Source organism: Tupaia chinensis, unplaced genomic scaffold, assembly GCF_000334495.1.
Source record: "Tupaia chinensis unplaced genomic scaffold, TupChi_1.0 Scaffold000308_1, whole genome shotgun sequence".
NCBI lineage: Eukaryota > Metazoa > Chordata > Mammalia > Scandentia > Tupaiidae > Tupaia > Tupaia belangeri.
The window spans coordinates 1,163,703-1,179,873 of NW_006159798.1; the positions used below are offsets into that span (position 1 = coordinate 1,163,703).

The window sequence follows — 16,171 nt, forward strand, 5'->3', positions numbered from 1 at the left end:
ATCTCCTCTATCAGGAAGCTGGCAGGCCTGTCTGTGCCTTATTCCCTCTGTCCAGAGTAGTCCTCTCCCTTTTTCCTCTCCATTTGTTCCCAATAGAGGGCGCCCCGGACGAAGAAGGCTTGTGACAAGAGCCCTGCCTTGCCTCCCTTGGTTAAAATCCTATCACACCTGGGACACATGCCCCAGGAGGGCCATGTGCAGGGCCTCTGCCTCCCTCCCTGTCACTAGCCAGGCCCGCGGCCGGACTGGAGCAGAGCCGGATCCAAGCCACAGCCGGAGCCAGAGCTGCAGCGACAGAGACATGGAAACATGGAGGCCTGATCGTGCACCTCCCTGAGCTGAGGCAGCGACCGGGGCTTCCCCTGATTACTCTGCCTCCGGGAACTTCAGTGCACCGAGCTGGAAGCGGATGGACCAGCCGGCTGAGACAGGTTGCCTTGTGCAAATGCAGGTTTATAGATAGGTTATCTACCAGATTAGAAGATGGCATCGAATAGCAGCAGAATCGGTGATCTTCCAAAAAACGAAACTTAAAAAAGTTATCAGGCACAGAATCTGTCTCTGAAAAGGACCCTTTCTGGAATCAGCTTCTCTCCTTTTCTTTCCCTGCACCATCTAGCAGTACCGACTGGAAGCTTCTGGAGGAGGCAACCCTTTCAGTCTGCAAATCTTTAGTTGAAAACAATCCTCCAACAGGAACTCTCGGTGCACTAATCAAGGTCTTCCTTTCTAGAGCAAAGAACTAAACTTGCAGCAAAATGTCAGAACCACGTCTTCATTTGGCAAACAATGCTTTATTATTTGCTGTTTGCTGAAAGTGTTCATCTGTGAGATGTCAGAAGAACTTACTTCCCTTATGAAGAAAAATCTCCTGGCAGTTACCGTTCTGACTCAGAAGATTTTTTGGAAGAATTTCTCTGCTGTTTGATGCAATTAATCACTGATATTCCACTCCTTGATATTACACATGAAATATCAGTAGAAGCTATAACAACATTGGTTGTTTTCCTTTCCTGCCAACTTTTCCACAAGAAGTTCTGCGTCAGAGCATCAGCCATAAGTATTTGATGCACGACCCATGTCTTCCGTACACCAGCAAACTTGTGACAACCTTATTATATAACTTGATCAGACAAGAAAAGCCACCTCCTCCAGGAGCCCAGGCTTTCGCACAGCAATTAGAAGGGAGAGGACAGCTTTATGGACTTGTATCAGGAGTAGCCACTGGACTCTGGACTGTCTTCACACTAGGTGGTGTGGGCAGCAAAGCGACGACCTCTCCAGAACTTTCTTCCCCTCTGGCTAAGCAGAGTCTCCTGCTCATGCTGGTGCTGGCTAACCTGACATACGCTCCAGACATGCTGAATCCCTATAGACAGGTCATTATGTCCTTCAAGAACACACAAGATAGCAGTCCTTTCCCCGTGTCCCTTCCACATGCTTTCCAGATCAACTTTCACAGTTTGTATACAGCGCTGTGTGAACAGCAGACATACGATCAAGCAACCCTCCTCTTGTACACTTGGCTCCATCAGAGTAGTAATATCGGAACATACATGTTGGCTCGCACAGATATGGAAAACCTCATTTTACCAATTCTTGAGATCCTGTATCGTGTTGAAGAAAGAAATTCACACCATATGTATATAGCCCTTATAATATGTTGATATTTCCAGAAGATGATGGCTTCAATAGATCTATCCATGAAGTGGATAGGTTATCTACCAGATTAGAAGATGGCATCGAATAGCAGCAGAATCGGTGATCTTCCAAAAAACGAAACTTAAAAAAGTTATCAGGCACAGAATCTGTCTCTGAAAAGGACCCTTTCTGGAATCAGCTTCTCTCCTTTTCTTTCCCTGCACCATCTAGCAGTACCGACTGGAAGCTTCTGGAGGAGGCAACCCTTTCAGTCTGCAAATCTTTAGTTGAAAACAATCCTCCAACAGGAACTCTCGGTGCACTAATCAAGGTCTTCCTTTCTAGAGCAAAGAACTAAACTTGCAGCAAAATGTCAGAACCACGTCTTCATTTGGCAAACAATGCTTTATTATTTGCTGTTTGCTGAAAGTGTTCATCTGTGAGATGTCAGAAGAACTTACTTCCCTTATGAAGAAAAATCTCCTGGCAGTTACCGTTCTGACTCAGAAGATTTTTTGGAAGAATTTCTCTGCTGTTTGATGCAATTAATCACTGATATTCCACTCCTTGATATTACACATGAAATATCAGTAGAAGCTATAACAACATTGGTTGTTTTCCTTTCCTGCCAACTTTTCCACAAGAAGTTCTGCGTCAGAGCATCAGCCATAAGTATTTGATGCACGACCCATGTCTTCCGTACACCAGCAAACTTGTGACAACCTTATTATATAACTTGATCAGACAAGAAAAGCCACCTCCTCCAGGAGCCCAGGCTTTCGCACAGCAATTAGAAGGGAGAGGACAGCTTTATGGACTTGTATCAGGAGTAGCCACTGGACTCTGGACTGTCTTCACACTAGGTGGTGTGGGCAGCAAAGCGACGACCTCTCCAGAACTTTCTTCCCCTCTGGCTAAGCAGAGTCTCCTGCTCATGCTGGTGCTGGCTAACCTGACATACGCTCCAGACATGCTGAATCCCTATAGACAGGTCATTATGTCCTTCAAGAACACACAAGATAGCAGTCCTTTCCCCGTGTCCCTTCCACATGCTTTCCAGATCAACTTTCACAGTTTGTATACAGCGCTGTGTGAACAGCAGACGTACGATCAAGCAACCCTCCTCTTGTACACTTGGCTCCATCAGAGTAGTAATATCGGAACATACATGTTGGCTCGCACAGATATGGAAAACCTCATTTTACCAATTCTTGAGATCCTGTATCGTGTTGAAGAAAGAAATTCACACCATATGTATATAGCCCTTATAATATGTTGATATTTCCAGAAGATGATGGCTTCAATAGATCTATCCATGAAGTGATATTAAAAAATATTACTTGGTATTCAGAACAGGTTTTAACTGAAATTTCCTTGGGGAGTCTCCTGATTCTGGTCATAATAAGAGCCATTTAATATAACATGACAAGGACGAGACATAAGTATCTTCACACAAATTGCTTGGCAGTGCCAGCCAACGTGTCAATAGTTTCATTCTCCCCATGAGTATGCTGCCAGAGGATCATCTGTTTTCTCTGCTGTCTAAAAAGCACAAGAAAGTTGTAGAACAAGCTGCATAATCCCAGAGAGGTTCACTGAGTTCCAAAGTTGTTCCTCTACCAAATTATGCACAAGACCTAAGTGTTACAGAAGAAGTGATTCGAATGATGTTAGTGATCAATTCCTTCCTGACAAATTCTCTTCACCACAACCCGAACTTGGTATATGCACTGCTTTTCAAACGAATTCTTTTTTTTTTTTTTTTTTGAGAGATTTTCACTGTAGGGCGCGTGCGCTCGCCAGACAGACAGAGAGAGACATAGAGACAGAAAGCGAGAAATCACCCCCCAGGGGGGATGGTCACGCCACAATCCCTTCTCCTCCATTCTCCTCTCGGGATCTTGGGCACGCACGCACACGCGCCCGGCGTGAGTTTTAAGCCACCGGGTCCGGGACACGAACCGCGGTCGACTACGTGGGAGTCCAGCGACATAGCCATTATGTTAACTGCTGGTTCCCCAAACGAATTCTCTGTGAACAATTTCGAACTCATTCTTCATTCCAGGATATAATGCAAAGTCTTGACCTGGTGATCACCTTCTTTAGCTCAAGATTGCTACAGGCTGGAGCTGAGCTGTCTGTGGAGACGGTCCTGGAAATCATCAAACAAGATGGTGTCCCACTGCCCAAAGACAGGCTGAAGAAATTTCCAGAACCGAAATTCAAATATGTGGAAGAGGAACAGCCAGAGGAGTTCTTTATCGCCTACGCTGGTCTCTGGTCTACAACTCAGTAGCAGGCCTGTACTGGGACCTGCAGGACAGCCAGCTGTTCACAATGGACTCTGACTGAGGGCAGCATGGCCTCTGCCCTGGCCTCCCTCCAGTCTTGCAGCCCTCTCATCACTATTTCTGGGGAATGGCAGTAGACAGATCGCCCAATGTGTCTTCTATTAAAGATTCCACATGTGTGTTTCTCCCACAGACTTTGGAGAGTTGGTGCTGGTTGCGGTTGGCAGCGTATCACTCAGCTGAGATTGTAGTGTGAGGGGTGGGAGTTGGGTGCACACCTCATTAAAAAATGTAAAAACTTGCTAAAAGAAAAAAAAAACTAACACACCTTACGTCACTCAGTCAGACCCAGACCTGAAAGGCTGCAACAGTGCTGTGCGAGGGAGCTCAGGAGCCCAGGAGAGGTGGCGAGTTTGTGTCAAGTGCACAGTGGAACAGTGCAGCCACTCATAAATGTGCACACGCTTCTCTGCTGGAGACGAGGAAGATCCCAGACCTTTAGTAGCTATGAGGGATCCTCCACTCCATTCAAGCTGGAGGAGGCAGGGGACTAGCGAAGATAGTGGTGGGGTAGGTAGCCCCTTTCCGGGGACAAATCACAGTCACGCAAGCTCAGAGATGGAGGAGGTGGAGGAGCTGTCGGCTAGCTGACTGGCTGGCTGGCTGGGTGACCTGTGACAGAGGGACCTGCAAGCACTCCTGAAACCTCAGGTTCTCCAATTTCTATGGGGACCTGAGCTGCTCAAGGATTGCAGGCGCAGCCGCCCAAATGGACCCTGTCTCTTGGCTTGCCAATTTCATCGCCCCTTGACAGCGCAGCTTCTCTCTTTATGGCCGGCCTGCACCGCCGGAAGTCAGGGATCCAAGGACTTTCACAGTGTTTTTGCGCGTGCGTGGTGGGGTGGGGCGTGGGGTGCTTCCTTTTTTTTCTTGGTCATTGTGAATGGATGCCTTTGTCTCAGCAAAGCACATTCTGGGTGTCTCAGGCTGGACAGGATCCCAGAGACTTAAAAGAAGTGTCAGTGGGTGGGATTGTGGGACAAGGAAGATCCGGTATGCTCATGCACACACGAAATGCCTTTGAATTCCTTTGCAGTTATCAGAATCCTAATACAACTCCATTTAACCAGTGAAAGAACCATGCCAAAATGCAAATAACAATTACAATTACTATAAAAGAGCACTAATTCCAGTTTCTAATATAGTTTTTTTTTTCTTAATATTAACATGGTAACCTCCCTGAAAATGTAATGCTCTTTGTCTCTGAGGGTGACACTATGAAGACGGATTAATTGTTTCTCACCAAAACTGAAAACCTTTGCTCAGGTTTGGTGCCACAGATGGCAAGGAGCCCCAGTCCATGTTGAAGCTCACAGACGGCCCGTTCCAATTCTGGACTAACCTAAACACATTTTGGTGTGCGCCTATAATCCTACCTAACTGGGAGACGGGGTCAGGAGAACCCAGGCGTTGAAAGACCTTGTTGAAAATACCTATCTCAGAGCCTTCAGATGATATAGGGGTTAAGGTGCTGGAATCCCACCTGGTGGACCTGGTCGGAGTCCTGGAACTGGAGACTTGAAACTCATGGCAGACATGTGTACAACTGTGCCCAAAATCCCAGGAGAAGAATAAAGGAGGCAGGATTGCAGCATGGCCATCCCCCCGGGGGGTGACTCCCCACTTTCTCTCTTTCTCTGTGACTCTGGTGAGCATATGCACCCTATTGCAGAAATATCTCTTAAAAGAAAAAAAAATATCTATTTCTATTTCTGTCCTTTTCCCTTTCTTACAAAGAAAAAGAAAAGGAAGGGAAGGAGCGAGGAAAAAGAGAAAGAATGAAAGGACAAAAGAAAAGAAACAAAAATAATGTTTAGTGGTGTCTAAGAAAAATTAATCATGGCAGCTTGTATTTTCTGAAAATGGCTGTCAGTTTCACCTATTCCACAAGCTCCACCTATGTGTGATGTTTTCCATAGGGAGCTAAGGTCTACCCTCCTTTCTCTTATTCTGAACAAAGTGAGGGTATGACACAAGTGACGTTAGGTGACTCCCAAGGTTTGATGATAGAGGACAATACAAGTTCTCAGCCACCTGTGCCACAAGGAAAAGCCCCAGTCCAGCTCTCCACTGACAGTGGCAGCAGACCAGCCCTGTGAGTGAGCCACCTCAGACTGGGTCGATGCTCAGTCCCGGGGATGCTGTCTCTGCTGTTGCCATGGGAGGCAGAGCAGAGTTGTTTCTGCCAGGCTCCTCCCAAGGGCAAATTCCTCAATAAAATACTTGATTGTTGTTTCCCATCACTGCATTTCAATTACACGACCCTTCACAAAGTGATGCTATTGAACAGCCCCCTTACCCAAAATCTAATGCAAATGGAAGGAGAAGAGGTTTCCTGGCCTTTGATAGTGGATATGTATCAATAGAAGGAGACTCAGCCACAGTGGTACAGACGGCGGGGGCACTGCCACATGATGCAGGAGCCCATGTAGGAAGGCTCTAAGTTCATGTCCCAGGTCTGTCTCAACATACGAGGTGTGCCTATGATCCTGTCTGGCTTCAAGTCTTGGGGAGAGGATTGTGGCGTGTATACCTACCAAGGGTCTTTGCTTCTTTTTCTCTTCCTCCCTCTCCTCTGTCTTCTCTTTCTCCTTTTTCTCTCCTCTCTCTCATAGCTACAATGGAAATAAGTTACAAGGAGAAGAAGAGGAGGGGGAGGAGAAGAAGAAGAGGAATGTGCCCTGTCAAAAGAGGAGCCTGGGATGGCTTTATAAGCATGTTTGCCACCCTTGACTAGTAGCCTGTTCTTGAAACCCAGTCCTGTACCTGATATAAAATGGATACCACCTGCGTAGCTGTGGGGTTTACATAAGATGGAGGAACCAGAGAACCAGCCCCTATTCCTCCATCATGATGGACAAAGCTGCTTTGTAGAATCTGAGGACAGCATGCCCTTGTGCTGAATGGTTTTCAGAGATGTGTATAATCATTTGCTTAAGGTTTTACCTGCATGTTCTGTTAACCTCTGTCAAAGTACAAGACTAAAACAATTGAGTTTAGACCTTAGTTGGCTTAATTGATGATTCTAGAATTAGGCAACACTTAATTCCATAAAATAAAATAAGTATCCCAATAAACTGAACAATGAAGTTTAGTTTTAGAGACAGAGGAGAGCTGAAGGGAACATAAAACAAAAGTGATTAGTCATTTTAGAAGTGCTTTTCTTATAAGGTGGGGACAGGGAAACAGAAAAATAAGAAAATAAGTGAGTAGTTAATATCAAATTACTTTAGGTTATTTCTTTTGTGTGAGGATTAAAAACAAGGGAATTTCATGATCACTTTGATTAAAACTGGCCTGATTGATAAACTACGCAGTTATCTCTTTTCCAATTTCTCTGAAGATGAGATAACAAGTTAGTTTGGGTGTAGGGACATGAAGACATGAGTGACTATTTTTTTTAAAGAATTATTTTTTATTTAACTTTATTTATTCATCCATTCCAATTTGATCAGAAAGTGAGAGAGAGAGTGAGAGAGAGAGAGAGAGAGGAGAGAAAGCAAGCAAGCCATGAGGTCCAGGACTCCAACCACAGTCAGCCATGTAGGAGTCCAGTGCCTTAGCCACCACACCACCTGCGGGTCCCTAGTGACTCCATTTTTATTTTTAGTTTGGTCTCTTGGGGACTAGTAGAAGAGCTTAGTCCAAAATAATAGCCTCCTATAACTTTTATTTAACACCTCTGTTCTCAATCTGAATAAATTCCACTAGGGCAGGAAAACCATACTAAGAAGACAAAGTCTAAAGAGATTCCCATCAAATTAGGTGAAAATGACAAGAGGAAAAACAAACAAACAAAATCCAGTAGATCTAAAGGCTAAGTGGAACTAGCTAGTTAAGGAATGGTTAAGGCAGTTAAGAGGGCTGATCACACTTGGTCAACTAAATGGTTTGAATCTTGGACCCAGCAGCTTGAAAAACACACAGGGTGCATGTGCATGCATACCCAAACAGATCAAACCAAAATGAAGTCATTCTTGTTTAATACCGAGTAACTGAACTGAAACTTTTGGATAAAACCTACACAAACAGAAAAATCTCCTAACAGACAAGTTGTTCCAAAAAACAGCAGGTTTTCAGCAACCAATTGAAAACGAGTCAGTCAACCTGAACCAATATGATCAAAAAGTGCCCTGTTTAAATTCTGATAAGGAAAGTCACTAAAATGACCTAATGTTAACCAGTCTGCTTTTCTGTATGATGTTGTTTACTTTTTACCTTATAAAAAGAAATGACTATTCTGTTATGCCCAAGGGCAAGCTTGTATTTTATTAGTGGGATGCTGCCCAATTCATGAATCAAAAATAAGTTCAATGAAATCTTTCAGTTCAATTGGTTGAAATTTTGTTCTTTGATGACTTATAAATAATTTAGAGCAAAAGTGAAAGACCCAAACTCTCAGTCAAGCACTTGAACTGGAGATGAGACATGTTTTCCAAATTTTATATAGGGTTTGTCAGTCATGATGAATTATTCTGGGTTTATTTATTTGCATCATCCAAGAGAGGGGATACCATCCTCAGCAAGGTCTTGCCATTTAGAACCAGCCCTGGGTTCTACCAGCTCTGGATGGATCATTAACTTGTGTATGACTGGTGTGATCAGTGAGGTCTCAGGATACAAACCTGGAACCTTCCCATGTTGATCAGCCTGACAGAGTACTGTGTTTTACCAGTATGTCACAACTTGGCCCCTCAGACATGATTTTGATTTCCTTATTTTTGTGGGGGAGGGTGTGGGGAGAGAGATTTTTGCTATAGGCCATATGTGCTCACTGGAGAGAAAAAGAGAGAGAGAAAGACAGAAAGTCTTTTGAGAAATCACCACCCAGGGGGATTACCTCACCACAATCCCTTCTCCTTTATTTTCTACTTGGGATTTTGGACACAGACACACATGCACCTGGCATGAATTTCAAGTCATGCATCCAGGACTTGAACCATGGTAGGCTGTGTGAGAGTCCAGTGCTTTAACCACCATGCCACCTGCTGGCCCTGATTTACTTCAAATAGAATCTTAGGTCCCTAGTAAATAAAATGGACATTTTTGCCACTTACAATTGTTCTTCGTAGCTTTCAAAATAGAAGTTTAAAAATATGTCTTTTAAATCTGGAAATTATACACACACACACACACACACACACACACACACACACACTTGCCATGTCATTTGTAGATTGGTTTTAAAACATGTTTTTCTTTTGAAGCGAGTAACTTAATGCCACATTTTGTTGAAAAACTGAAAATTCAGTTTACAGATCATTACACTTGTAATCTTTCTTTCCCCATCATTATTCTTTATCTTCCATTAAATTCTTCCAGAGTGCAGTGAAGAGCTAAAGTGACAGTGATGTGCAAGACGATTTTGTTTTGTCAATTCAAATAAACTCCAACCTAGTAAATAACAAGCTATTTTGTTAGCAAGAATTAGCATCCAGTAAAGACAAATGTAACATAATCAAAAGCCAAGCTGACAATATTTTAAAGATCATTAGAAAAAAATGTATCACTTTTTTGACATGACTTGAGCATATGCAGTATCTTTATTCTCCTTAGTTTTCTATCATTTTATATATTTGAAACAGATCTGAAATACAAGACACTTTCCCTATGTATTTTGCTAATTATTAGAAAACAACTGTTCGGGTGCTAGCCAAGTAGCCTAGTGGTTAAGGGAACCAGATCCCACAGGGCTTACCATAGTTCAAATCCCAGCCTAGCCCAGTATACTGAAAAACATTGTGTGTGTGTCTGTGTGTGTACATGCATGCAACATCATGACAGCATGGGGAAATGGAGAAGGGACTGTGGCAGATCACATCCCATTGGGGAGTGATTGCTCCCTCTGTGTTTCTCTCTGACAAGTGCACACATTCTCTGGGGAAAAAAAAAGGCAAAAACATAATAAAGCATTGTTCTAGTTGCAAGATGTTACATAGTACCCACGGGGAATTATATAAGTAGTGACTATGTTGCCTATTTAATATAGTCCTTTCAACACAAGAGCAAATTGAAATAGTAGACACATTGTTTTTCCTTTAAATACCTTGTACACACAGATTTCTTTGATCAGTGTAACTAAAAAATAATCTCAAGATGCTTTTCAGAAAACCTAGACATAAAATTTTGATAACTGTTACTAGTTGTAGGAGCTGTAATAGTTTTGCACGTGGTTAAGGCCATGTGAGAGAGCCTAGGTTCAAACCCAGCCTCCTCCAATAACTGACTAGGATGCAAATCATTTAGAGATATATTTCCATAAAACATCACAAGAGATGTTTTAGAATGGAATATGATATGCTACTCCTCTGTTTAAAACCTTCCTAAAGGTTCCCATTCCACAGATGAAATCCAAGACCCTTATAACAGTCTCCATGGTCTTGAGTGAGCTGAACTCTAACTGCATCTTCAAAGGCATTTTCATGATGCCTCCTCCGCTCAGAGGGTATCACAACTGTCTCTCATCTTTTCTTTTTCAAGGCTTTTGCCATAAAGTGCATGTGCATGATGAAGAGAGACAGTGAGAGGGAAAGTGAGAAATCACGCCCCCCCCCACACACACATATAGGGGGTGGCTACACCTTATTTCCTTCTTCTCTATTCTCCTCCTGGGATTTTGGGCATGCACACACATGAGCCTGGTGTGATTTTCAAGCCACCAGGTCTGGGACTTGAACCATTCTCAGCCATGTGGTAGTCCAGCACTTTAACCACTATGTTATCTGCTGACCCCTATTTCTCATCTCTTAAGTTGATCCCGGGGAATAATAAATGTTGTACTCTCAGTGATAACATTTTTAACAACCTAGCTAATATAAGTCCCTCATTAGTAGTTTTTCTACTTAATCACCTTATTATTATAATACACATATGTGCTTGTGTGTGTATATACGTTTGTGTTTGTGGGTATATGTGTGTGCATATATATAGGGTTATAGGGTTGCTAGGAAAATTGTTACACATTTTTTTAATAGAAAAATATGTCAAGTTGTTCAGGGACCAAGGTAACTAAAGCTATGCTCTAAACTTCATCTTCTAGACCCCAAAAATACTCAGACAAGGGTCATTGAAATCCTCAATGCTTATTAAACCTCCTGCTTTAAGGGAAAAACTTCTTTTTATAAATTTGAACTCATAATCTCTTTCTGTGGATACCATGTTGCAAAACACACTAGAGGAGAGATTTTGTCACAGAATGACCAGAAACCACTGCAGAGGCACAAGAAATATGAGAAACCAAGAAAATATCTCTCCCCTTAGGGAAAATAATAACCCTTCATCATCCACAGACTGTACCGTGGAACTCTTGTGGAAATATCTGATAGATAATTCAGAATATTCATAGTGAGAAAACTAAATGAGATTCAAGAGCCGAGAGACAGTGAACCCAAGGAAATGCAGGAGAAAAGAGACAAAGAGTTCCAGGAGGTGAGGAAGTTCTTGTACAATCTGAAAGAGGATATACACACCATAAAAAAGAATCAAATGGAGCTATTAGAGATGAAGGCTGCAATACAGGAAATTAAAACTTCCCTCAAAACTATTAAAAGCAGGGAACCAGCAGTTAGCGTAATGGCTATGTCGCTGGACTCCCACGTAGTCGACCGTGGTTCGCGTCCCGGACCCGGTGGTTTAAAACTCACGCCGGGCGCGTGTGCGTACGTGCCCAAGATCCCGAGAGGAGAATGGAGGAGAAGGGATTGTGGCGTGACCACCCCCCCTGGGGGGTGATTTCTTGCTTTCTGTCTCTATGTCTCTGTCTGTCTGGCGAGCGCACGCGCCCTATAGCGAAAAAACCTCTCAAAAAAAAAAAAAACTATTAAAAGCAGATTAGTCTATGTAGAAGATCGAATTTCGAATGTTGAAGGCAAAACCTCTTATCCAGAAAAAAAAAAAACTGAGAAAATAACCCCCCAAAATGAGAATACTGTACAAAAAATACTAGATACCATTAAGCACCCAAACATCCAGATAATCGGTATCCCAGAAGAGATAGGAGAAACTAATAAGGACATTGATAATATAGTCCATGAAATCCTGGAAGAAAATTTTCAAGTCTAGCGAGGCATTCAAATATTCAGACTCAAGAAATACAAAGGTCCCCTAATAGAATCAACCCAAGAAGATTTTCTCCAAGGCACATCATAGCCAGATAGGCAAAATCCATGAAGACAAGATACTAAAGTTGGCAAGAAATAAACGACAGGTTACTTATAAAGATTGTCCCATCAGGCTAACATCAGACCTCCCACCAGATACAATGCAAGCAAGGAAAGAATATATTCAAAGTGTTGAGAGAGAAAAACAGTTTTAACCAAGAATGCTGTACCCCGCAAAATTATCCTTCATATGGGAAGAAAAGGTAAAAACATTCTCAGATAATCAAAACATGAAAGAATTTATGAACATCAGACCAGCTCTTCAAGAAGTTCCAAGAGGAGTGCTTTACCAGGAAAAATAAAGACACGCATACAGAAATAAGAGAACAAAAAGCAACCAAGAAAATGACCAATTTATGCTCGGGACAAGAAATATCAGTAATAACTTTGAATGTTAACTTCCAGGATTTAAATGGAAAGATTGGACCACAGTAACACTGCAAATTCAACAGAAGAGATTAATTACATAAGACTGAACTGGTGAAATAGAATGTTATGACTCTTGAGTAAAACATTACTGCCTTTGTCTTTACTATGCTTTCTTTTTCCCAATTTAAGGATTTTGCTTTCTTTGGCGCTGTTGATAGGTTCAGCAATTTGTTAACATGTGTTTTTCTTCTTGTTTGTTTGTTTGTTTAAATAGAAACAAACTTTTCTCCCTTCCTGACCCCTCTGGAATTGGAAGATATTTGGGAATATTCTTATTTTGTGGCAGAAAGGGTATTTGCATAAGTTCGACAATACCTGGTGCTTTGAATCAGAAATTGGAAATACTCATTATTGGACAGGCCTTTGACTGGAACGCCATATCTGAAGATTAAACCAGAAAATTGTACAAATAAGGTAGAGGTCAAGCAGGCCAACAGAAGCTCTTGCAAAGATGGCCTGGCACCATAAACAGTTCTGCCTGGCAGAGAGGATTAGAGAAGCTATATGAAAGAATTGCTACCATAAAATAATCTGGATTTCCCAACCTGGCATGGTCATCAGTAGAGATTACAAAAGAGCAACCACAACCAGAGGATTATCTTAAGGAAGACATTGAAGGATGAAAGAGACTGATCTTTGCTAGCAGATGGTATATCACAGAATACTTGGTAGGCAGACCTGAATAGAGAAGGTTTATGTGTGAATTTTGCAGTGGGTGTTTGCTTTACAACAGTCTGAGTAGCTGACAAGTAAATATTATCTCAAAAATATTTAAAACCATACTGTTTTGGTTGTGATAGAGTCACAAATAAAATTATAACAAATTTTGAAAATTATCTTTAAAATTCAGGGCTTTTTAAAGTTTTTTAATTTGTTTATTAACTGTCAAGCTCTAGAGTGTATGAGCAAAAGTTTTTTGATATGTAAAGAAAATGTTCAGAGAAAAATGTAAAAATATGATAAAAAAAGAAAAATACATCATGACTTTCCCGACAATCTATGTGTTTGTGTGTGCATGTATATGTACATATGTATTTATGCATGTGCATGTGTGTGTACACATATGGCCAGAGAGAGAGAGAGAAAGCATCCCTGAGGGGATGGTCATACCACATTTCCTTCTCCTTCATTCTCCTCTTGGGATTTTGGGCACACACACAGCATTATTTTGAAGCCTGCATGTCTGGGACTTGAACCACAAAGCTGGCATGTGGAATCCAGTTGCCCTAACTTTCATGGCACCTGCTAGCCCCATGCATTTTTTACATTTTATTTTGAGAAGAGATAAAAATCAATAAATAGGCCTAAAATTTTAATTTATTATAGAGAAGATCATATAATTAGAGAATTCTAATTGTGCACATTTGGGCAAGTAACTTGAAATTAAGACCGAGCAATCTCTATATAAGGTTTGGCAAACACATTCCCTCTCCCAGTCATTTACAATGCAAGTGTTAGATTGGAAATACAATCTTCAATTTCAAATCACAAATGGTGGGAGCCAGCAGCATTGCTGAATTGGGTTTTATCCTTCTATTATTATCTCCATATTCAGTTAAAGTGTAATAAACACCTACTTTGTTGTAGGAACAGCTCTTAGACTCACAGCCATATCCTTTGACTATGAATCACATATTGCAATATATTAAAAATGATTTTTTTACCAGCACCAATATACAGATATGAGAATTTGCAAAGTGAGATTTCAAGTGATCATAGGCAGATGTTAAAAGGCAACACGCTGAGCCAATTCTAGAATGTTGGATCTTTCAACTAGATAAAAGATAGAAAAAGGAACCGGCAAATGGAACGAAGAGAGGGTATTTAAAGAAAATCTGTGAAGAGTTTTTCTTTAAAAAGAGCCATGGTTTGGCTCTGACTCTCCCACCACTCTGAAGGAAGGCTCAGGTTGTCCTAATTGCTTCATCTCATTACTGATAAGAACAATCATTCTGGGTCCACTCAAAGTAAGTATGTCCCCTCTGTCATGGGTATGAATCCCAGACAGAACAGAGAGCCCAAAAGTGCTACACTGTAAGATATCAAGAAGAAGGCTTGCTATGGTTTGAATGTTTGCATCCCTCCAGAATTCAACTATTAAAAAAACTTGATCAAGTTGAAATTTAATCCCACATATAATAGTATTAAGAGGTGGAGTCTTTAGGAGGTTGTTAGACCATGAGGGTTCCTCCCTTATGAGTTGGATTAATGCTTTTATAAAGGAGGCTTAAACAGAGTAAACAATGTTTACTCCTTATTTTGCTTATCATTGAGGACACAGTATGAGTCCTCTCTGGAGGAGGCAGAAACTAAGTATCATCTTGGAAAAGAAAGAGTCCTAATTCGCAATGAATTTGCTAACACCTTGATAGTGAACTTTCTAGCTTCCGGACTATGAGAAAGTACATTTCTACTCTTTAAATCACTCAGTCTGTGGTATTAATATACACTTACATATATACACACACACACACACACATACACATATATACACATGTACATACACACATACATACATACATGAATGTTCTAAAACAGGACTACTGTCTTGCCATCAGCCTATCTCCCATAGTTGGTTGGAACCAGGGCTGTATAGCTATATCTTACAGGCAGATGGGGACCAAATAATGGAGAAGATCCCATCTGGGTTCATACTGAGTCTTGTCCAGTTGGGTCACCACAAGGAATATACAAATCCCAATAGCAAGGAACTAGAGGAACCTTGCATTTTTAGGCATAACTTAATTTAGGAGAAACCATCATCTATAAAATGATTCATCTGCTTCTCTAGGTTATATGAATTGTAGTTGGAGGGTCCTGGCAAGAAAACTAAAAAGCTTCTGCCAGTACTATATAAACAGAGTAGGGGAGAATTATCTTTAACCCTCATGGAGGCCTAGAATACATGCAAATAGCTTATTGCCATATTGTTCAAATAAAAGATTTCATTTTCCTTCAGTATTTATTTTTTGAGAGTTTTTTGCAAGTCTCCTAATTTCTATATATTTTAGTTGACACATCAATAAATGTCTGTCCTACCTTACTACAAAGATGAACATGCAACTCGAACAATAACAATAATTGTTGTGAACATTTTCAAAATTTCAAACTAAGGTGGGTATTTTAAAATTGGGTCACATAAACTCTGATTTGTTTAAAATAGTCCAGAATACTACCAAAACTAGAATGAGAAATTCAAAACTATGCACATTCTACTTCCACGCTTATTTTTCTCCTTATCAAGATGGTATATTCTTCTCTTCACTAGCTCAGCAAAAACCTACTGCAACCAGCTCTGTAATTTCACAATTCTTATAATCCCATATCTATTTCATTTAATCAAGCTATGCTAATTTGAAAAGGCAGATAATGTAATTTTTATCATTATCATGCTACCAAAAATAATACATTTTCTCTAAATATTGAAAGGGAGGAAATTAAAACTTAAACAAGTTAGGAGCTGATAAAAATATTTTAATTATTCTTATTTTTAGGTGACATCTACCACTTGAGTGTTAGAATTAGCAGACTATATGAGGTCAAATATGTAAAATGTGTTTTGCTAGTGGATTTATGATCACTGTCTACACA

General features: G+C 41.0%; 2 pseudogenes; both read left to right on the plus strand.

Annotated features, from left to right (window-relative positions):
* Nucleotides 1–418: 418 nt before the first annotated feature.
* LOC102482086 (dymeclin pseudogene) lies at nt 419–1,714 on the plus strand (annotated as a pseudogene).
* Nucleotides 1,715–1,736: 22 nt separating this feature from the next.
* LOC102481254 (dymeclin-like) lies at nt 1,737–3,993 on the plus strand (annotated as a pseudogene).
* Nucleotides 3,994–16,171: the final 12,178 nt, after the last annotated feature.